Source organism: Ursus arctos, unplaced genomic scaffold (assembly GCF_023065955.2).
Source record: "Ursus arctos isolate Adak ecotype North America unplaced genomic scaffold, UrsArc2.0 scaffold_17, whole genome shotgun sequence".
Taxonomy (NCBI): domain Eukaryota; kingdom Metazoa; phylum Chordata; class Mammalia; order Carnivora; family Ursidae; genus Ursus; species Ursus arctos.
Genome location: NW_026622841.1, coordinates 24784350 through 24806647, shown reverse-complemented (window position 1 = coordinate 24806647; position 22298 = coordinate 24784350). Strand labels below are relative to the sequence as shown.

The 22298-nt window shown below is 48.4% G+C and overlaps 1 long non-coding RNA gene across 6 annotated transcripts in view; it reads right to left on the bottom strand.

Annotated features, from left to right (window-relative positions):
• Window positions 1-305: 305 nt before the first annotated feature.
• Window positions 306-22298, bottom strand: part of LOC113253397 (uncharacterized) — a 28752-nt gene continuing 6759 nt past the window's right edge. For 3 of the 6 annotated variants that reach the window (XR_007189912.2, XR_007189909.2, XR_007189908.2), the window contains 2 exons: window positions 7187-21873; window positions 306-3597 (listed from right to left, as the gene is read on the bottom strand). This is a non-coding gene — a long non-coding RNA (uncharacterized LOC113253397). The remainder of the gene's footprint in view (window positions 3598-7186; window positions 21874-22298) is intronic. The other 3 variants (XR_007189910.2, XR_008959698.1, XR_007189911.2) reach the window with 3 other exon arrangements.

Here is a 22298-nt window from a genome sequence, read left to right as displayed (position 1 = left end):
CCATTCCTCAGCAAGGCTCTGAGCCCCAGAGCGGTGGGCGCACCTGGGGCATGGCTCCGGGGGACTTCGGTAGCTCCACCTTCTTCCCTGTGCCTCAGAGTGCAGAGGGAGGAGCTCTCCTGCCAGCCAGATCCTGGGGCGCCATTTTCTCCTCCTAGAATCAGGTTCAGCAGACGTTTTCTATAAAGGGCCCAATATTAAATATTTTGGGTTTGGTGGGCAACATGGTCTCCACCGCAACTACTTAACCCTGATGCAGTAGTACAAAAGCAGTCACAGACAACTCCTAAATGAATGGGCATAGCTGTGTTCCAATAAAACTTTATTTACAAAAACAGGGAATGGCCCACATCCGGCTCAAGGACTGAGTTTGCTGACCTCTGTCCTAGACTCATGGACCAGCCCATTTGTAAATAATTCCAGGCCATGGAATAAAAAGTTTTCTCTATTTGAGATCCAATCAGGCATTGTGTTGCTTGTGTCTTCCAGGCCTCACCGGAGAAATGGACGCAACGGTCTATGTATGTGACATAAATTTTGGTTCAACTGGGAACAAAGACTCATAGCCTATGGTTTCTAAAGCTCAACCTGTTGAGTTCCGGAGACATGAAAATAATCAGTTAATTCTCATTCAGTATAAGTGCAAGAAAAATGTAGGTACATGTATGTAAGTTTGGGCTGAAACCATCATGGGCCCTTGTCACCAGGATTCCGATCATTAATTTGGGGGGTGGGTCGGTTGGCCTTCATGGTGGGGTAATGAAGTGGTATCTTTAGTCCCTTCCAGCCATGATCTTTGCACATGCACAGAGGACTTGACTTTTTCAAATTAATCTTGGAAGCAAGGACAAACATAATCCCAGTTTGTCACGGAGCCGGATCCTACAGGTATTGTTTTGGTACATAAGCCACAGGGGTAACCACCAGGAAGGGAGGGTGGTCCTGGCCATCATACGGAGAAGGCCAAGGGCTGGGTGTGGCTTCTGGTGCCACATTCCCATTTCCCAGGCCTGCTCTGTATATTTCAGCTTGAGTGCCTGCTTTTCCCTCTGAGGTGCCATGACACCAACCACCATGAGTGTCCTCCCTGGCTCTGTCTATGGGTGCCCTCTGGTGGCCTGTCCCTGGAAAGTCTTGGCACCTGTTACACAAGGAAAACGGGCTGGCAGGAAGGGGGAAGGTATGAGAATCAGGGGCAGAGATTTCTACAAGGCTCCTCCTTTGCCAATGCAAACTCATACCCCGCTCTGGGGATCCTGGCATGCATCCAGAGTTTGCAGGGGGATCGTTTTCATCCCGAATCTGATCCCCTTCCTTCTTTTAATTGGGGTAATTCATATCGTCAAACTGCCCAAGAGACGCGGCATTCTGGACTGTTTATGGCAGAGAAGGCACCAAGATCTTCTAAAGGCCTCAGGGATGAAATTTGCAGCTGCAAATTTTCCTTGTGGGGGTGGTTTCTCCTTTGCATCTACCCACCTCCCACCCCCTCCTGTTCCTTCACTGTCTCCCACAGCTCGGGCCTCAATGGAAAAGGACAGTTACCCTTCTTCAGTGGGAAAGGACAGTCTTCTTCTATGTGTGAAATGTACTACGAAAGCCCTTTCTGGTGAGCATGCCTGTTTCAACTGATCAGTTGCTCTGGCTGAATTTTTTCTGCTCCCCACCCTCCACGGAAGCTGTCCACATGTTTCCCTTCCCGACCAGAGGGCAGGATCTGCGGCCCGTTCCTCCAGGCTACGCTGCTGCCATCGGCACCTCTGGCCATGCGAGGCCTTGGCTGGGCCGTGCTGCTGGGAAAACTCAGCTTCTGTTCCAGGCCCCCTGGGCTTTTTTCAAGGCTGTTCCCCACCCTTGAGCCCACTTTTGCAGCCTCATGACGCACCCTCCACCATCCAAAAATCTATGGGCACTAACATTCAAGTGCCTCTCCCAGGGTGACTTGCCTTTTCCAACCTATGTTTCTTTTGGAAAAGGACTTGGTTCTAGGAGTCAAAGATCTGATTTCCATTTGCATCCTGCCACTGATGGCCACGTGACCATGGACAAGCCGCTTTTTCTATATATAATTAGGAGTCTAGCCAGTGGCTGTCAACTCAGCTGCAGATTAGAATCACCCAGGAAGCTTTTTGTAAGTTACCCTTTGTTGCCTGAGGCCAACCCCGGAGACTTGGATGCATCTGGTGGAGGGCAGGACCCCGCCACGAGTACTTTCTATGAACTCTCTATATCGTTCTCACGCACAGTCAGGTTGAGCTCGGGGGGGCCTCCATCCGGCAGGTGGGTCAGAGGTTGGGGTAGGCGGGGAAGGGGGAAGTCTCTGAGAGCCCCCGGGGCACTGTCCCTACTATGGCCCTGCTGGGTGGGCTGTCAGCCCTGGATCCAGGAAACACATGTGGAAAGCCGTCTGGAGCCAAGAGAAAAGCACAGCACAGCAAGGGTTGAAGTAATTAAGGAAATGTCTCTTTATAAAGCCTCTGAGCAGAGCCCTTTCCGGCCTCCGGAACAGCAGCATGGCCCTCATCGGATCTCGGACGATGTAGCAACAGCCAACACCACGTTTTGCAGCCAGTCCGTCCTCTCACCAATGATCGGGCTTAGCACCAAAGCACAGGACCTGAGTCCAGACAAGTCTGGAGCTGGCTCGGCCCTGGAAACACCATGTTAACCCGTCCTGGGTCCCCCTCCCCCACCTTCACATCCCCACATTTCCAAAAGCCTTAACAAGGCCCTGTAGCACATTGACTGCCTGCATAGACTCTGGATGCAGGCTCCCTGGGTTCAAACCCCAGCTCTGATGAGCTGTGTAACCTCAGACAAGTTACTTAACCCCCCTCACCCCGTGCCTCATTTTCTTATCTGTAAAATGGGGATAATAATCGTGTCCACCTGGCAGGTGGGTCAGAGGTTGGGGTAGGCGGGGCACCTGAGCAGTGTGGGCACATAGAATTTGCTCGATAAACGTCTCCTCTCCGTCGTCAGGAAAAACCTCACACTGTAGTGGAATGGGAATGCGAAGACCTGGCTTTCCATCCCAGTTTCACCATTATCCAGCTGTGTGTTCTGGGATAGATGACGTCCTTTCTCTGTGCCAAACACCCTCTATTCCAAGATGAAGGGTAGGACTAATTCCCTTACTCTAAAATCCTCCATGGAGCCCTACTAACCTCATGAAAAAGTCCCAGGTCCCTCACTTAGCCTGAAGTGCCCTTGATGCCCCTCAGCCCCTGCCATCCTTCTCTCTAGCCGAGATTCACGCAACACCCGAGGTTGTCATGGCTAATGAGTGTCTCTAAGGCATCATCATAGGTCCCTCTTCTACTCAGAGCCTTCCCATGGCTCCTTGTGCCATTACAGTAAACGCAAAGGCCCTTTGCACCACCTGCATGGCCCCACAATCTGCCCTCAGCACCTACCACTGCCCCTCTCCACCCCTGCCTGCACCCAGCTTTCTGGCCTCTTGGCTGTTCCCAAGATGCTAGCATCCCCTACCTCAGGGCCTTGACACTTGCCAGTTCCTCTGCCTGGAAGCTTCGCTCAGAGATCCAACTGGCTCAGGCTCACCTTCCTGGGTCTCTGTTCAAGCGTCCAGAGACACTGTAATAAATGATAAATAATGAAGTCAGGGCTTGATGACATAAGATGCAGGCAAGGAGCACACACATAAAATAGGACACAGCAAACCGGAGACGGAGTATGTGACCACAGCAGAAACAACTGATTTAACTCTAGGAGACAATCGGGGTGCTTCTACAGCCCCGGGGGGCGGGGGGTTTAAGGTTGGGCTGCCATCATGCTGAAAGCTTTGGGCCGAGAGAGAGGCCTTCCCTCCCCACCCCACCTGCAATAGCACGCTGCCCCATCTCCCCACTGTGCGTTTCTCCACAGTCTGATGTCCCTGACTCTATATTAGTTTACAGTCTGTCTTCCCTTCTGCAAGGGAAGCTCCAAGAAAGCAAGAGCTTGGTGTGGCTGCTGCTCGGTCCCCAGCTCTTACTCTCACGCTGGGCACATAGTAGGTGTGCATCGAACGACGAAGGATGCCCGCTGCCTGCCGGAGGGAGCTGTGTTATTGCAAAGAACCTCCAGGAAAAACATACCCTCACCTAAAAGAATGAACCTCGTCTATAGGTGATGTCATGCATAGAAGCAGATAGGTGGGAAGATATTTTAGGAGCAGCAGGAGCATTCTTTGCAGAGGTCTTCAGACCGGGACCCTGGGGCAATACCTCCCACTGATAAAGCTCAGGGCAGGAGAGCTTGGAAGACCTTTTAGCTCAGGCCCCGTCTCCCTGGAGAGCTCAAGCCTGAGTTGAGGCCTCCTGGCTTGACCTGTTCCAAAGGCCTCGACAAAGGAGCCAGCACTGAGGCTCGCCACCTCCACCTCTGCCCCTCAGTATGCCTCTGGGCACCTGGGAAGCCGCAGGTGGCTGGCGGCCACCTGGGCTCTCCTGCGGGGGGGCAGGACCCTTCTTTTACTTCTTGCTTCTACACCCTTCCACACCGCATGACTGGAACATGTGATGGCTTCCAAAACGAAGCCACGTGGTTTGATGGCAGATCTTGGGGGTGGGAGGGGGGGATGCTGTCCTTTAATTGTCCTCACGGCTGTTCTGAAAATAGTCCTTTTTATTCAAAGCTTAATTCAGTTAATGTTCCCAATATAAATGACTAATCTAAAGCGTAAGCGAATTCTCTCGCAGGCTGTGGTGACAATGTTCGTCTGCTCTATTTAAAGACCCTTCCTGGGCAGAGCCTAGGCTGTTCCCTGAACCTACTTAAAAGGCCCCATCCCTGGGCACCACACTGATTTCCCTCGGGCACTATGTGTCCCGGAAAGGGCATCAAGAGGCAGCGGGGAGCAGCTGCCCACCCATGCAAGATCGCACACGTGTGCCCTTTGTCCAGCCCCCAGCATCAAGCTGGTCTGGGTGGGACCAAGAAAAGCCATGATCCTCAGAGGCTTGCAGGTTTTATGATGTAAGGGTGGGCAGGGGACACACACGTGAAACAGGACAAAGGAAGACGGAGGATAATTGTGCAATCACAGCATTAAAAATTGAGTTAACTTTATGACACAGCCCGGGAGTGCTTCTGGAGAACGACTAGGCTGGGCTGGAGTTGTTCTGGAAGACTTAAGGCCCAACTCAAAGCCCACCTTTCAAGGAAGCCCTCTCCACACCTGGGGGAGCTCTAATCCCAGTCTGCATTTCTGGTGGTGGGGGGGCTTGGGGGTGGGGAGATCGAGCCATCACCACCTCCTCTTATGATTACTTAGGTACAAGGTGAGTCCCTGCCTCTGGCTGGGGGTGGAAGCCTGCCTATCTGCGTGCTCCGTTGCTCCCCGAACTTCCCTTCACTGTGCCCCTGAGCACAGGGTTGTGGGATTGGCTAGTTACACGTCTGTGTCTGTCACTGGGCTTAACTCACTGGAAAGGGAGGACCCACATCAGTCTAGTTCTGGCCCTATGCCCTGAGCCTGATGTGGTGCCCAGATCCTGATGGGCCCTCTGTCAGTACTTGTTGAATGGAGGAATCTGCCCTACTAGAATGCCCTACTAGAATCTTACACACAGTTGACACTCTATTTGCTGAATGAATGAATGAATAAATGAATGAATGAATGAATGAATGAAAGGTAAACTGCATAGCAGAGGTAGGACTCGAACTGGGCCTCCAAGGATGAAGCAATCCAGAAAGTCCCCAGAAGAGTGCCCATGGTTAAGGTCCCTTCAGACTCCCAACTGTGGCCCAGCTGTGGCCCAACTCCCCAACTTCTCCCATAGTAGATCTGGTTAACAATGAGAAAATCCACCCAGAAGTGTAATAGACGAAGCATGCTTCCCGCCTTGATTCTGGGTCTGGCATCAGCCGTATACACACCCAGGGCTTGCCTTACACCCTCAGGGCCCAGCACAGTGCCTGGCACATGGTAGACTCCTCATGAGTATGCATTGAATGGGATAGAATATCTCCAACCCATTAAGTAATCCCACAGCCCACTACACTCGGATATCCAAAACTCTGGATTTAGGGGAAATGTGTGCAGAGATGGAAACCCAAGCTTCCCATCTGCTGGGCAAGATTCTATAACCTAAGATTCTACAAAAATAAAAGGATTCTAAATCTCAGATAGGCACCATGCCTTGTCAAGTACAAGCTACACCATTTGTTCTGAAGGCCTGCCATATGCCAGATCTAGAGGCCAGAGCTGTCCCCGTGCAGCTGAGCCACAAGGAGCCCCGTCCAGCCGCTCATGGTTGACACATGACCCAAGCCAGGATGGATGAACAGAGTGGTGCCTGGGGGGGAGACAGTGTCCAAAAGAAAGGAGACACATAATTCAGAGCATGGAAGGAGGTGTCTGGAGGCCCCACAAGACTCATCTATCTTGGTAAACAGTGGGTCACCCTGGTACCCCGGATTGTAAAGTCTCATTTCTCCCAGCGAATCCGATCCATGGATAGTTTGAGCTGGAATGTTCCAAATGCAAGGCAGAAACCGCAAAGGGAGATATAATGGTACCCCTCCCTCTTGTCCACACCTCTTTCCCAGTAAAAGGAGAAGAGACAGAGAAAGATTGAGAGAGAGAGAGAAGACAGCAGTTAGATTTCTGCCTGCCCATCCTCCAGTGGGCACTGCAGGAAAGTTCCTTTGGGTTCACCAGGTGATGTAGGTGCTGCTGGCATGAGACCCTTTCTGGAAACTGGCTGCCAAGTCCATGCGGCCTGGGGAGCAGCTGACAACAGTCCTGGAGCAGAGTCAAGCAAACTACTCACCTCCTGTATCCCCCACGTAATTGTGGAGTCCCTGGGCAGGGTCTGGAGTGGGCACTCAGGTGGGGCCACCTTTATCACAGTCTGACGACTCTTCCCTTCCAGGGATGCTCCAGTGGCTGCCAAGGTTTGCTGCAAAGCCGCACCCCTGCCGGCCCAGGGACAAGACGCTGCTGGCTTTCAGTCCGGGCAAGCTCTCCCCAGCCACAAGGCCCCTGTCTCTGAGGGGCGTCCAGGCTGCATCCCTGCCTCTTCCCTTAACTAGTCTGAGCCTCAGTTCCTTTGCATGTGAGAACGATAATAATGACCTCTGCTTACTGTCTGGGGCCTGCCAGTGTGAGCCAGGGAGACGTTGGGTGCAAAGTCCAGGATGAACCGCCGAGGGTTCCAGGTTAATTTATTATTATTACCTTTGCTCCGCTGACGAAGGAAGGGGCAGGGACGTGGCGTACTCAGGCCTGCAGTGATCAGGGTGAGGCCAGGCTGGGATCTGTTGGCCCTCTTTCAGCGGGTCTGCACACAGGGCCGCAGGAAACAGGCGTGGGTCCAGCACTGGCTAAGAGAGGAGAAGGGCCAAAACTCGGGATGCCCTCCAGGGCTGGCGGGGGGCCTTTCAGGAGCCTAGGCAGGTGGCTAGGGGACTATAAGGCCATAGGGACCCTCCTGCTTGCTCCCAGATTATGTCAGGATTAAAGCAGCCTCACAGAACACCTCAGGGTGTTGCCTGGAACGCTGGACAGCATGAGCTTCCCACCGAAAATTCTGTGTTTCTGCCAGACTCCCCCTTGGAGAACATCGGTGCCATCTTCAGGGGCAGGAAACAAGGCCAGGAACTCAGTACTTGGTGAGGCCCGGGGGGCTGGCACGGATTCTGCTGGGAAAGCATGCAGGAGTGGGACAAGTTTCCCCACTCTCCTGGCGATTCGGGGTCTGCGTGAACGCTGGGGGGAGAAGGGGGCAGGCAGTGGCTGCCGCCCAGGGCACAGTGCAGGGCGGGAGGAGAAGAGATTGCCGGGAGCCAGAGAAATGGGACATTCCCTTCTGTTGAGGGTCAGGAAGGCCTTTGTGGAGGAGTTGGTGTGCGTCCTAAGAGCTGGTACTGAGCAGTGGCTCAGCCCTCGGGCTTGGGGTGGGTCTTGACTCCGCCCCTCCTACGAGCAAGTAATTTTGGACTCTTCCCTCCTGCATCTTCTCCTCTGTAAGATGGGGCAAGAACAGCTGGCCAGCCAGCGGCTATGATGGTGGAATGCGATAAGCTGCACAGCACGGAGCAGGTTGTCCACGGCAAAGCACGTCAGTCCTCGTGAGCTCGCTGTGATTAAGGACCGTGGGACGCGAACTGCAGAGGGGGCCGGGAAGGAGAAGGCGCGGGAGGCCAGCGCCAATCAACTTGCCCACCGGTTAGGGTTGAGGTCCTCAAAATCTCCTGTTCAATAACCAAAGCAGTTTCTATTTAAAGTACCCTTGTAGGGGCACCTGGCTGGCTCAGTCGAAAGGGCAACTCTTGATCTCCGGATCGTGAGTTCGAGCCTCACTCCGGGTGTAAAGATCATTTAAATAAATAAAACTTAAAAAAAAATAAAATGAAGTACTCTTTTCATGTTTTGTGAAATAGAGATTCCTTTTAGAAAAGTGAAGACTGTCTCTGTGCTCCTGCTTCCCAGGGTGTGGTGTAGTTACTCCAGCCCATACGAAGCCTGTTCTTTATCCAGGATGCTATTAGGAGCTGTGACAACCCAGGCAGATCAGATAGTTTCTACCCTCAAGGAAGCTGCAAGTAACAAGGGCAAGGGCACAGTCCTGTGGGGGGAGGGCAGCAGTGCTCAGCCCCTCTGTCAAATATCTCCAGGGCACTTAGAAGTATGGGTTCCTCCGCCCCTCCCAGACCCCATGGAGTTAGGTCCACCCACTTCTTCTGCTAAAATCGAGGGCAAATGGGCCACTGCTTCCTAAGATGGGCAGGCTACCCCCAGCTGGAAATGAGCAAGAGAGGTCTGTGAGAAAGTCCAAGACCCCAGGGCAAAACTGCCCCAAGCAGCAGTCCTTTGCTGAATTTCAAATGAACAGCCCAGCTGCAAAGAGACTGTTTGTTTTGTGCTCACAGGGAAACGGTCTGTGCGGATCTGACCTTGCCTGACTCTCACCCCTCTCGCTGTGGACCAGAACCACAGAAGACATTAACCCTCACTCCACCAGACGACTGCTCCTCGGCACAAGGCACTCAGCTCCTTGTGTGGGTGTAGCAGACGGGGTGCAGTACGGCCCAGCAGCCACTGACTGAGCCACACCCCTCTGGAGACGGCTCATCATCCTAGGGGATAGATGGTCCCATTATGCCCACTTGACAGATGAGGAAACTGAGACCCAGCCAGGTTTAGTAACCTATCCAGTGATCAGACAGCTACAATGAAGCAAGGGAGGGATGGTCATCAGAGCTGGACACCAAAGCTTGTGTTTTTAACCACTGCCTCAACCAATGCCCAGTCCCATGCTGTGTTTTAAGAAGCCCTCACGGGGGTGGGCGGGGTGGTGGCACCTGGGTGGTGCAGTCAGTTAGGCATCTGACTCTTGATTTTGGCTCAGGTCATGATCTCAGGGTGTGAGTTCAAGCCTGGCACTGGGCTCTGCACTCAGCAAGGAGTCTGCTTGGGTTTCTCTCTCCTTCTCCCTCTGTGGCCCCCCTTAAAATAAATAAATAAATCTTTAAAAAAAAAAAAAAGAAGAGGAAGAAGAAGGAGGAGGAGGAGGAGGAGGAGGGGAAGGAGGAGGGGAAGGAGGGGAAGGAGGAGGGGGAGAAGAAGAAGAGGAAGAGGAAGAGGAAGAAGAAGAAGAAACTATCACGGGACTCTGATACTTTCCCTTACAACGTCTAGGTCAGAATAGCAGAAGTGTAGAGTGCATACAAGAGGGCTGGTAACTCACAGCCTCAGGAGTGTATCTGGTCAGGAAATATGTTTTATTTGGCTAAAAAGTTGTTTTTAAAATTAAAAAAAAATTTTAAATTAGATATCTAGCCAGCCATGTATCCTATCCCTTACATCTGGTTCTTCCCATATTTAATCACTGCCTGGCCCCAGCAAGCATTGAACCTATGAGCCCCAGTAAAGCCCATCTCACTCTGCTCTGACTTCAGGCTGGTGCCTTGACACCTTTCTGTGTTAAAGGCACGTTGTCTTCTCTTCCTCAGAAGGTATTTTACGACGGTCTCACCTGCAGTGAGAATTCAGACTAAGGAGCCGGCTATCCTGATGGAACTCCCCCTTCCCCTGCTCCACCGACCTTGTCTCTCTCCCTACCCACCCTGCAAAGGACTCAACAGTCTTACACAGGCCAGCCTGTGTTCCCAAGGCCAGAATTCCACTGAGTGTGGGCAGCTCCAAGGGGAGCCAGGCTGTCAGCACTAATCCCACAGTCCTCACCAGATCCTGCAGGCCACAGGCCTGGCATTGACCAAGGCCCCTGGGTGCAAGGCTGGGTCACTGCCACTTGGCCCTAGGAGCGCCAATCCAAGGCAGCTCCCATCCCAGCCCCGCCCTGCCTTCAGACAGTGCCAACAGCAGCAGAGGTGAGCCCCCAGGTCCAAGACAGGGGCTAGCTGGTCCCCTGGGTGTCCTAAGGGCTATGGGCACCCCTTTGCTTACACGTTCCTGGACCCAATCTTGAGCAGCCTTGTTTCGTGACACCGGGAAACAGCTTCCTGATGGGAAAGCTGCTGTGGCGAGAAAGGGGGTGTGTGTGTGTGTTGGGGTGGGGGGGTGGGGGGTAAGGAAGGGAAGAGGGAGGCAAGAAGAAAGAAAGGACAAAACAAAACAAGAGAAAACAGCCCAATTCAAAGGGCATGTGGTTTTCTTCTTGTGGTTTTGATGCAAGGGCTTGGTGGTTTAAGTAAAGCTCTGAGCCCAGATTGTGGGACAGTTAAACACTGGGCGGGGCTGGGGCGAGTCCTGAGAACAAAGAGTCTATTGAGGGTGCCCTGCCCAGGGGGGAGAGGCAGGAAGCAGGAGGGGGCCATCTCCGCTCACCTGTGGGAGCCCTCCCCGGGGCTCGGGCTTCTGGTCTACCCCAAAAGCCTCACAGGCATGACTCACACAGGAGCTCTTCTTTCTCTGAGAGGGTGGCTGCCAGATGTAAAAGGCTATACAGGGAAGTTTGAGAGAGAACGCGACCCCATATGAGCTCTGGACTTGGGTTTCAGAAGATGAAGTCTCCACAGAGAAAGCCCTGTGATGGGGATACGGGGTTCAACTCTGGTACAGTCACTCGCTGACTCAGGTTTGGATCAGGTCACTCAGAGCTCCAACCTCACAAGATTCTAGACCTTTTTTAGGGGAGCGGCCTTTCTTCCCACTTCTTGGGCTTCGCAACATGTAAACATTAGTTTATACGGTACTTATTCGCCTGGCATCTTCTAAGTGTTCTCTATTCACTCACTGAATCCCGGCAAGTCTATGAAAATAGAACCGGTGACTACTACCGTTTTACAGAAGAGGAGACTGAGGCAGAGTCCAGGTGACTCCCCAGGGCACAGAGCCTGCAGCCCAATTCCTTCCTTCAGCTGCCAACTCCCTATCCCCAGCACGCACACACACCTGCAGAAACTCATATTCAACCCCCCCCCCCCCCCAAGGGAAGCCGGATGCCCTGGCTTCCCAACCTGGAGCGAGGCGGAAGGAATCAGGCCCACCTGGCCACTCAGCCTTCTGAGATGGAAGGACTGGGCTCTGGCCAGGGCGACAATCCTGACAAGTCAAACCCCCCCACCATGCAAAACAGCCTTTGAACAAAACCCCTACTATAATGACAGTGCCCAGGGATGGGAATTATCTGGTAAATTGTGTTTTCTGGATATTGGAAACCCCATTTGGCTTTCACCGTTGCTGCTGGAAACCTCTTTTAAATGTCTGCAAGAGGATAATCCCAGAACTACTACCAGCTCCACCAGGGGAGCCCATATCCCTCACCCCACTCCCAGCAGCCTTGTGCCTTCCCTCTTCACAGAGCCTGCTAAAGCCAACAGGGGCCTTGGAGGAGATCTAAGACCCCACAGAGCAGCGCAGAAAGAGAACTCTGGAGTCCCGAAGGCCAAGGATTTGGAACCCGTCACTTCGCTCTCCGAAATACCCATAAAAACACTCACCTGGGTGGTCAGCACAAAGATGAAAAGGGGCTCTGCTCCTACACGCAGAGCTCCATGGCTGGCACAGAGCAGATGCTCGGTAGGTCGTGGCTCTTACCTCCGGGACCTGTAGCTCAGCTTACCGATAAACGAAAGCCAGGGAAGGGGTCCCGGACAGTGCCACCCACCCAGCATTTTGATGAGCACCTTACATGCATTTCCTTACTTACTCCGTGAAACAAGACAAAGAGTTACCTGAGACCCAGATGGGTTAGGGGACTTTCACAAGGTCACCCAGGCGAACACATGGCCAAGCTCATAGTCACACACAGGAAGAGACTGGAGGAGGGATCCAGAGACCATCTCTGCCTGTCTGGTCCCCAGCAGACCCAAAAACATGATGAAGCAATGAAAGAAGGAATAAATAAATGGGCTAGAAAGTCTGAGCGCAGAAACATCCCTGAAATCTTGTTGAAACAGTATCATTGCCAAGTCACCCAGAGCCTTGACACCGCCAGGGAGACCTGCTCTGTATTTCCTGGGACTAATATGGGTCAGAGGAGCTTTGCTGGCGAAGACTCTGATTTGGGGAGGAGCAAAGATGTTTGTAGAGCAAAGATAAATCCATAAGGCGATACTCAAACCTGATGCTTTGCAGCGAGACACGAAGCGCCCTCCAGTACCCTGGCCACACTGGGGACACAAGGAAAAGCACCGATCTTGTTTCTTATCCAGTGGAGAGGTAAGGAAGTTAGGTGTGGAAGGAGGCAGAAGCTGATCTGAGGGAGGAGAAGCGATGCCTGGCAGAGGTCTGGTCGTGTCTACGCAGTGAGCGGGTGCTGTGCCCGCAAGTAAACAAGAGTTCGGTAGACAGAGACAAAAGGGGGGGTGGGAGTGGACCCCAGGGCTGCACTGTCCCCTCTGTGGTCCCTCCTCCGCATCCCAGGAGCATTGCTCGTGGACTTCTGCAGCCCCAAGTGCCCCTCCCTGACTTGTCTAAACCCTGGGCCCCCCGCACAGAAGCGAGTCAGGCTCTGAGTCAGGGAGCATTCCCAATGCCTGAGCTTCGGGTTGGAGGTGACAGCGGCAGCACAGCCCCTCCGTGAGCTGTCAGACGGAACTCAGGCAGTCATGACGGCAAGGACAACGCGACAGCATCTGGCTTGTAAAAGACAAAATGCAGGGGGGTCTAAAGAGACACAGCTGCTGTCATCCTTGACTAGACCCTGGAAGAGGAAAAGAGACACTAAAGAACATGTTGGGGATTGGGACAGCTTGGGAAAGGAGGAGGAGGCAAGTGGAGCAGGAAGGCTGGCTGGAGGCTTCCCCCACCCACCCCGGGGATGCCCCTGGAAATGAATTTACCCGTCTGGATCCATTTCTTCTTTAGGATGTTGGGGTAATGATACTGCTGTTTTCTTTGAGTTTTGAAGTTTAAATGAGATAATGTATATACGATTGTGCTTTGTAAATGGTCTGGTGGGTCGCACCAACGATGATAGTGTTGTAAGTGCCTCACCAGCAAGAAGAAGGGCTGGTCAGAGGGGGGTTGGGAGGCAAATCGTAACAAAAGAAGGTTCTACACCATGCTTCATGCCTGTGCCTTGTGCTGTGATGGACGCAGTTTGATTTCTTTTTTCCTTCCTTCCCCTCCTCCCTCTCTTCTGCCTTCCGTTCCTCTCTTCTTTCCTTCCTTCCTTCCTCCTTCCTTCCTTCCTCCCTCCCTCCCTCCCTCCCTCCCTCCCTCCCTCCCTCCCTTCCTTCCTTCCTTCCTTCCCTTCTTGGTGCTGTACATTCTATGGTTTTGATAAATGTATAACGACGTGTATCCATCATTACGGCATCATACACAATAGTTTCACTGCCCCGTGTTCCATCTATTCACCCCTCTCTCTCCAACCCCTGGCACCTGATAGTTTAACCATTTCCATAAGTTTGGATTTTCCAAAATGTCCTGTGATTGGACTCACACCGTACGTGACCATCAGTAACATGTAGTTCAGGTTCCTTCATGTCTTTTCGTGACTTGACAAGCTCCTGTATTTTTAGGGCTGCATAAGAGTCCACTGTCTGGACGAACTACAGTATATTTGTCCATCCACCTACTGAAGGACATCTTGGTTGCTTCTGAGTCTGGGCAGTTATGAGTCAAAACTGCCCTAAACACCTGTGCGCAAGTGTCTGTGTGGACATAGTTGTCAACTCTTTTGAGTAAATATCAAGGAGTGCTCTTGCTGGATCATAGGGTTAGAGTATGTTTAGTTTTGAGAGAAATCTACCAAACGGTCTTCCTGAATGGCCGTACCATTTGCATTCCCACCAGCACAGAATGAGAGTTCCCGTTGCTCCACATCCTGGGCAACATTTGGTGCCGTCAGTGTTCTGGATTTTGGCCATTCTAATAGGTTTATAGGGATATCTCTTTGTTGTTTAATTTGAATTTCCCTGATGACATATGATGTGGAACATCTTTTCATATGCTTATTTGCCATCAGTATATCTTCTTTGGTGAGGTGTCTGGTAAGGTCTTTTGTCTATTTGTAATTGGGCTTGAATTAATTTGAGTTTCTTAATGTTGAGTTTTAAATTTCTTGATGTATTTGGATCCTTTATCAGATATGTCTTTGCAAGTATTTTCTCCCAGTCTGTCACTTGTCTTCTCATTCTTCTGACAGTATCTTTCACGGAGCCAAAGTATTTAATATTAATGAAATCCAGCTTATCAACTGCTTCTTTCATGGATTGTGAAACATACCTGGGATAAATCCCAGTTGGTCATGCTGTATAAGTGTTTTTATAAATTCTTAGATTTCTAATATTTTTGAGAATTTTTGCATGTTCCTGAGATATATTGGTTTATAGGGTTTTTTTCCTTGTAACGTCTTCATCTGCGTTTGGTATTAAGGTAATGTTGACCTCACAGAATGAGTTAGGGAGTATACCCTCTGCTTCTATCTTCCGGAAAAGATGATAGAATGTTGATACAATTTCTTCCTCAGACTTTGGAAGAATTCACCAATGAACCCATCTGGGCCTTGTGCATTCTTTTTTGGAAGCTTATTAATTATTGACTCGATTTTTTATCAATTTATTATTGATTCAGATATATTGTCTGTTTCATCTTGTGTGTTTTAGCAGATTGTGTCTTTCAAGGAAGTAGTCCATTTCATCTAGGTTATCAAATCTGTGAACATGGGGTTGTTCACAGTATTCTTTTAATATCTTTTTAATGTCCGTGCGATCTGTAGTGATGCCCCCTCTTTTATTTCTGATATTAGTTTTTGTGTCTTCTCTTTTTTCTTAGTCAGTCTAGCTAGCGGTTTATCAGTTTTGTCGATCTTTTCAAAGAAACAGCTTTGTTTTCATTGATTTTCTCTATTGATTCCTTGTTTTCAATTTCATGATGTCTAGTCTAATTATTATTTCGATTCTTCTGTTTCCTTTGGATTTAATTTGCTCTTCCTTTTCTCATTTCCTAAGGTGAAAGCTTAAGTTATTCATTTTAGATCTTTCCTCAATACTGTAAATACTATTAGTATTCCTAAAATTTCCCAGTAAACACTTTTTTCACTGTATCCCACAAACTTGCCAAGTTGTATTTGCATTTTCACTTGGTTCGAAATATTCTTAAATTTCTTTTGAGATTTCTTCTTTGACCCATCTGTTGCTTAATCTCCATTATTTTGGAGCTCCCCAGCTATCTTTCTGTTATTGATTTTGATTTTAATTCTACTGTGGTCTGAGAGCAGACATATGATTTCTATCTTTTAAATGTGTTAAATTCTGTTTTCTGGCCCAGAATGTGATCTATCCTTGTGAATGTTTCATGTGAGCTTGAGAGCTATGTGTATTCTGCTGTTGTTAGATGAAATAGTCAATAGATGTCAATTATATTCAGTCGATTGGTAGTGCTGGTGATTTCAACTATGTCCTTACTGATTTTCTGCTTACTGGATCTGTCCATTTCTGATAGAAAGGAGTTGAAGTCTCCAGTAATAATAGTGGATTCATATTTTGGCATGGGGGGCATTTATCCTGCTAGTGTTTTCTGAGCTTCCTGGATTTCTCCTCGCAGCTCTACCAGTTTTGCCTCCCATACTGTGACATTCTGTTTTTAGGCTCGTACACATTAAAGAATGCTATGTCTTCTTGGGAAATTGACTTTTTTATCATTATGTAATGCCTCTCTTAATACCCCATTAGTGTCAGTATGGTATATCTTTCTCCATCCCTTTACTTTCGTGCATATTTATATTTAAAGTTGGGTTTCGTGTAGACAACATGTGGTTGAGTCTTGTTTTTTAATCCACTTTGACAGTCTCTGTCTTTTAATGGGTGCATTTAAACCATTGATGTTTAAAGTGATTATTTATGTAGTTAGATTAACGTTTATCGTATTTTTTACTGTGTTCTATTGGTTGTCTTTAATTCCTCTTCTTGCCTTCCTCTCTTTTTCTGTCTTTTGTGGTTTTAATTGAACATTTTATATGATTCCATTTTCTCTCCTTCATTAATATACAAGTTCTTCTTCTTTTTTTAAACTTTTTTTAAGTAGTTGCCCTAGAGTATGCAGTATACATTTACAAACAATCAAAGTCCATTTTCAAATAACACTAAATTGCTTCACAGGCAATGCAAGTACCTTATAATAACAAAGAATCCTAATCCCTTCCTCTTTACCTTGCATCACTGCTGTCACTAATTTCACTTGTATAGAAACCTATCTATATAATCAAATGCATTGTTTGTTGCTACTACTATTTTGAATAGCTGTTAGCTGAATCTCTTAGAGCAATTAAAAATAAGAAAAATAAAAATGCTTACGTCGTTTATTCCTTTTCCAATGCTTTTCCTTTCTTAATAGTAGATCTGAGTTTCTGACCTATAATTTCCCTTCTTTCTGCGGAACTTTTTTTAACATTTCCTGCAAGACAGGTCTACTAGCAGCAAATTCCTTCATATATGTTTTGCCCAAAGTCTTTATTTCTTCTTCACTTTGAAAGCTAATTTTGAGGGTACAGAATGCTAAATAAGTAACTTTTTTCCTCTCAACACATTGAATATATCATTCGACTCTCTTTTTGCTGCACGGTCTGTGAGAAGTTTAATTAATTTTTATCTTTGCCCCCTCTATAGGTGGGGTGCTCCCCACTCCCCTTCCGTTTCTTTTTTTTTCAGGATTTTTTTCTTTCCCTTTGATTTTCAACAGTCTGAATATTATATGCCTAGGTATAGGTATAGTTTGTTTCATTTTTCTTTTGGCATTTATACTCATGGTGTTCTCCAGCTTCCTGGATGTGTGATTTGGTGTCCAAGATTGATTTGGGGAAATTCTTGCTCATTATTGCATCAAATATTGCTTCTGTCCCTTTCTCTCATTCTTCTCTTTCTGGTAATCCTATTACATGTATGTTATACTTTTAGAGTTGTTCTGAGATATTCTTTTTTTTCAGCTTTTTTTTTTTAGATTTATTTTTATTTATTTCAGATGGGGGGAGGGGCAGAGGCAGAGGGAGAGAATCTCAAGCAGACTCCATGCTGAGCATGGAGCATTACACGGGGTTCGATCTCACGACCCTGAGATTACAACCTGAGCCAAAACCAAGAGTCAGACGCTTAACCGACTGTGTCACCCAGATGCCCCCTTTTTTTTAGTCTTTTTTCTGCTTGCTCTTCTGTTTTGGAAGTTCCTACTGACATATCCTCAAGCTCATAGATTCTTTCCTTGGCCATGTCCAGTCTACTAATGAGGCCATCAAAGGTATTCTTCATTTCAGTTACAGCTGTTTTGATCTCTAGCATTTATTTTTCATTCTTTTTAGAATTTCCATCTTTCTGCTTACATTGACCAGACTCAGATATGGCAGGGATGTTGGAATTATCAAACCAATAATTTAAAACAACACTGATTAATATGCTAAGGGTTCTAACGGATGAAGTACACAGATGCAGAGCATCTTGCATTTCTGTAGAGCCCTCTTCCACACCCTCCAAATCAGCCTGCACCCTGTCCTCCAGCCTCAAGCAGAAAGCCAGACCAAGCACATGCTCCAGCACAGCAGGGCTGCTCGGGTATTCATCACTCCAAAATTCTGCAGCATTAAGTCAGAGCATAACTGCTATAAAAGAGGAAAGGCTATCCTTCTAGGTTAAAATATATCCCAGTCTACCTCAGTTAGTTTCCACTCCCAATAGTTCCTCCTGTTAACATCTACCATTCTAGTGTCTCCCAAGAATCCACTGTGACTTACCCTGACTTTCTGACTTCACATTAACAGACTAAAGCTTACTGAGTGCCCATGCCTATAACAACTGGGCCTTTGGAAGACGTCCAGCACTTCTGTGTTGTTTGTATGATGGAACAGATAGAGAACATGAGTTTGGAACTCTATTTTCATTCCATTTCAATAATAAAAAGGTCAAGCACTTTCCACAATTCTGACACTAAATAGTTAAGACGTAAGCATGTGGCGAGATGGGGTCCCTACCTCCAAGGAAATCACAGGCTAACAGAGACTCGGTATCTGATGCAGCATCCCACAAGTTAAGGCTCGCCCTCTGGGTTTCTACTAACAGTCATCCCTATAGCAGGCACCAAACATAAAAAAATATTATTTCAGTAGATGGAAGGATGGATAGATACATGCATACATACATACCTGAATATATGGGTAAATGTTCCTTTCTCTATTAAACCCATGAGGATTCCACATTTACCAAGGAGGGATGCCGAAGTGGCCTCAAAAATTGAATCCAGAAAGTAACTAAAAAGGATCAGCCCAGGTAAAAACAGGCCATTCCTAACCATAGCCTAATGATGGCATTGCAGCAGTAGAATTACGTAAAGGGCTTCTCAAAATTACAGATGATCCACAGGCTCCATCCCTAGAGATTCAGAACCAGGGAGGATATAATCCTAGGTGTCTGTACTTTTTTAAAGCTCCTGGGATTGTTTTGATACAGTTGAGTTTGAGAGCCATTGGGACAGATTCCCAGACCTAGCAGGTGGGAGTCAGGAAGCCACAGATCCAGGCAAAGAGTCAACACAGGGAAGACAGAGGACTCACTGACAAGGCACAGCCAGGGCAGAAGATAGGGCTCCTTGCATACCTTCAGTTATAGGGAGAATCGGGCCTCGAGTCTGAAATAGACCTCGGTGCGATAGCAGGTGCTCAGAGAGCTATACGTGACTCTTATTAAAGTAACGTGGCTCTGAGAGTATTTAAGGTTAACATCACACGGTTCACCCGTGGTTGTCAATCAAATCTCATGTTGTAACTCTCTCTGTGAAGAAATGAATCTATGGAAGAGAGCGAAAGCACCTCAATATTTGCACAGTGAAAAGTATTATTTTTCTGCTACGGAAACATGAAACTGTCACTACAATGATTATCTTCCCCCATTAAACCCTAAAAGGTTGGCACTGTTGAGCAAAATCAGCTTAATTCCTCACCATCTTGTCATTGGCATGTCCTGAGGTCATCAAAAATTGGTGACAGCTTCAGTCTGGTTTTCCTTCACTGTCCTGGCTCCGTAAAGCCCAGTCCACAGGGGCCAGCCAAGAGCCATCTCATGAGAAAAATACAAGCCCTTCAACTTCCCTTGAGAACATACAATGTCTGGAAGCCACTGGCTTTATCTTTAGTGAGTAAAAATTCCATCTGGCCTAAGCAAACAAAATAAATTAGGTTTTTTACTTCAAGATACAATACTAGACAATGCGAACCTTTAAGAAAACCTCTTTTGCTGAAACTGAACCCTTCCCACTGCTAATTAGAACATGAGCATTCACTTCTACAAAGGAGTTCACGCCTTACACAAGAGTTACCCACCAGGCTCCCTGAAACATGGAGTTCTTCCTTTCTTTCAAGGGCAGAGCAATGGCATGAAACTCGGCACACCTGGATGTTTCATGGACGATGTTCACACACTCAAGCTTTCATTTATAATGTGTAGGGCCCTTGAAAGTAACAAAATTGTATCTGACTAAATTGTCTCCAAGGTAGAATTCTTGAGTGACATGCACCTGATTTGTCCCTGTTTTCCTGAAGCTCAGTGTTGCTGACACAGACCTGGTGCCTCTCTGGATTACCTTCCTGGCTTCCTTCCCAAGATTCTGCTTGTCTCCTGAACCATGTTACTGCCACTGCTTTTGACCAACCTCCCCAAGGGGGCAGGAACCCAGGCTAGGCCCCAGGCCACATGGCCAACCAGTACTCTGTACCATACTGAGGTCTAGACTTGGATAACGTGCCTCAGAGCATGGCATCAGGCCCTCTGAGCCACTGCCATCGAGGCAGATCAGGGAACACGGGGGGCTGAGCATCCACTAGGAAGTGGAAGGTGGAAGGAAGCTGCATGACAAATTTCTCCTCATGTCTCCCTTCTGTGGACTACTCTGGGGACTCTCAAAATTCTTTTGGAGAAAATCCGATGTGCAGCGTGAGCATGACACCAATTGTGTTGCGTGGCTTTTCGTGGCTCGTTGCGGAGCAATGGCCAGCAGAGTAACGTGCTGCATAACCTCCCATGTTCCCTTGACTCGCTTTCCATTCTTCTTCACCCTCATCTCACAGGTCTTGCACTTTGCAAATATCACATCAGCACTTGAATCCTCGGCTAACGCTCTGCTTTCTAGAAGACACAGCTAAAACAATTGTCCAAGGGTAGTTCTAGGAAACAATCTTCAAGATGGAATTAGGGAGGCGAATGGGCCGCCTGTCGGAAAGTCATAGATATGCCACTGCTAGAGGTAGTGGCATTTGGTGACTCATGATTTCTTCGACCTTCGTTGTAGTTAATAGGGCTAGAGTGCAGGTGGAGGGAGGCCTAGCCGTGGGAGCACAAGGGGTCATGGCATTCAATCAACACAGAAACAACGCTAATTATGAGGATTGTGGGTTAGGAGAGATACTTATTATAGCATTAAAGATATTTAAATAAATAACAGCTCAGGGAAGTCAATTTAAGGCTTGATCTAACATCCAGATGCCCTCGGAGGCAGTATTAAAGGAAATCTTTATTTCCTGCAGCCTCGGGAAAGACTGTGCTGAGAATCAGGGCAAGGATCTAATTCTAGGGCATTTAGAGCTGCCGTGAAGACGAAATGCGGAGCCTCAGCAAATATTCAGTGTCAAGTCAGGGCCCTAACAGGGAAAGTGGAGGACTCTGGGTACTGGGACGGAGACATTTCGGTGCAGGAAACTGAGCACCGAGAAACTCCAAATTCCCTTCTGCCGTCCTTCCCAAAGAGGCAGCACCTTCACCTTCGCCTTCGCCAGAGAAGACCAGCCTCCGCCTGCCTGGAGAATATGCAAGCTTTCACCTAAAGCAGCTTCTTGGCAAGATGATGCTTGTCCTCCTGAAGACAAGCTAACATGCACCAACCTTCATTGTCTCCAGACTGACAGCCAAAGTCAGGTCTCGGCAAGAGTGGACGGAGGAGCAAGATCCCTATTTCAGGGAGGAATTGTCTAGATCAGTAAGAAATTACAAAGCTAGTGAGAACTTGGGAACATAAATGGAAGTGAGTATCAAGGCTGCCAGCCCGGGGTGGCAGTACATAGAGCTGAATACAGGGGAACTGATGGACATGGAGTCACACTTGACTCTGGGTCAAGAACACCTGTGTAGATTGCTGGGATGGCTACTTGAAACCCACACTCCATAAGGGGATACAGTGAACAAAGTGAGTTGCCAGAATTACCTTGGCATCGTGTTAAAGAAGGGATCGGAAGACTAAGGGAAGTGGAACATGGATCCATCGTGTATGGTCCCAGAACCTACCACTCAGAGGACGTAGTCTTTACTAGGGCAGTAAAAATCACATTACCGAGGAAGCTATGAGCATCTTGGAGAAGTCCACTAGTGGCTTTCAGAGGCACAATGAACATAATTGCTCAATAGGCAGCAAGTTGGAGTGGCAGGCAGGGTTTCTTGATCCAGAGGGATCTGTGGCTGTAATTCATAGATGATGGTGTCCTAGGGGCAAGATAGATGGACAGCCATTAGAATGTTGTATTTAGGGGCACCTGGCTGGCTCAGTTGGTTAAGCATCTGTCTTCAGCTCAGGTCATGATCCTGGAGTCCCAGGATCAAGCCCCACGTCAGGCTCCCTGCTCAGTGGGGAGTCTGCTTCTCCCTCTGCTCTTTACCCCACTAGTGATCACTCTTTCTCAAATATATAAATTAAATCTTTAAAAAAAAAAAAAGAATGTATTTATGCACACACAAAAAAAAACCCTAGATTTGCCAAATAGGACATTAACCATGGAAAGCAAAATGGTGGCCCTCACCTCTTGGCCAATTCAGACACAGACCCCATTGGGAAGGGAATTCCAGGACCCTGAGTCCTGACCAATGACCAGAGTCAGCTTCACAGAGGACCCAGTGCCTCTACAAATCCA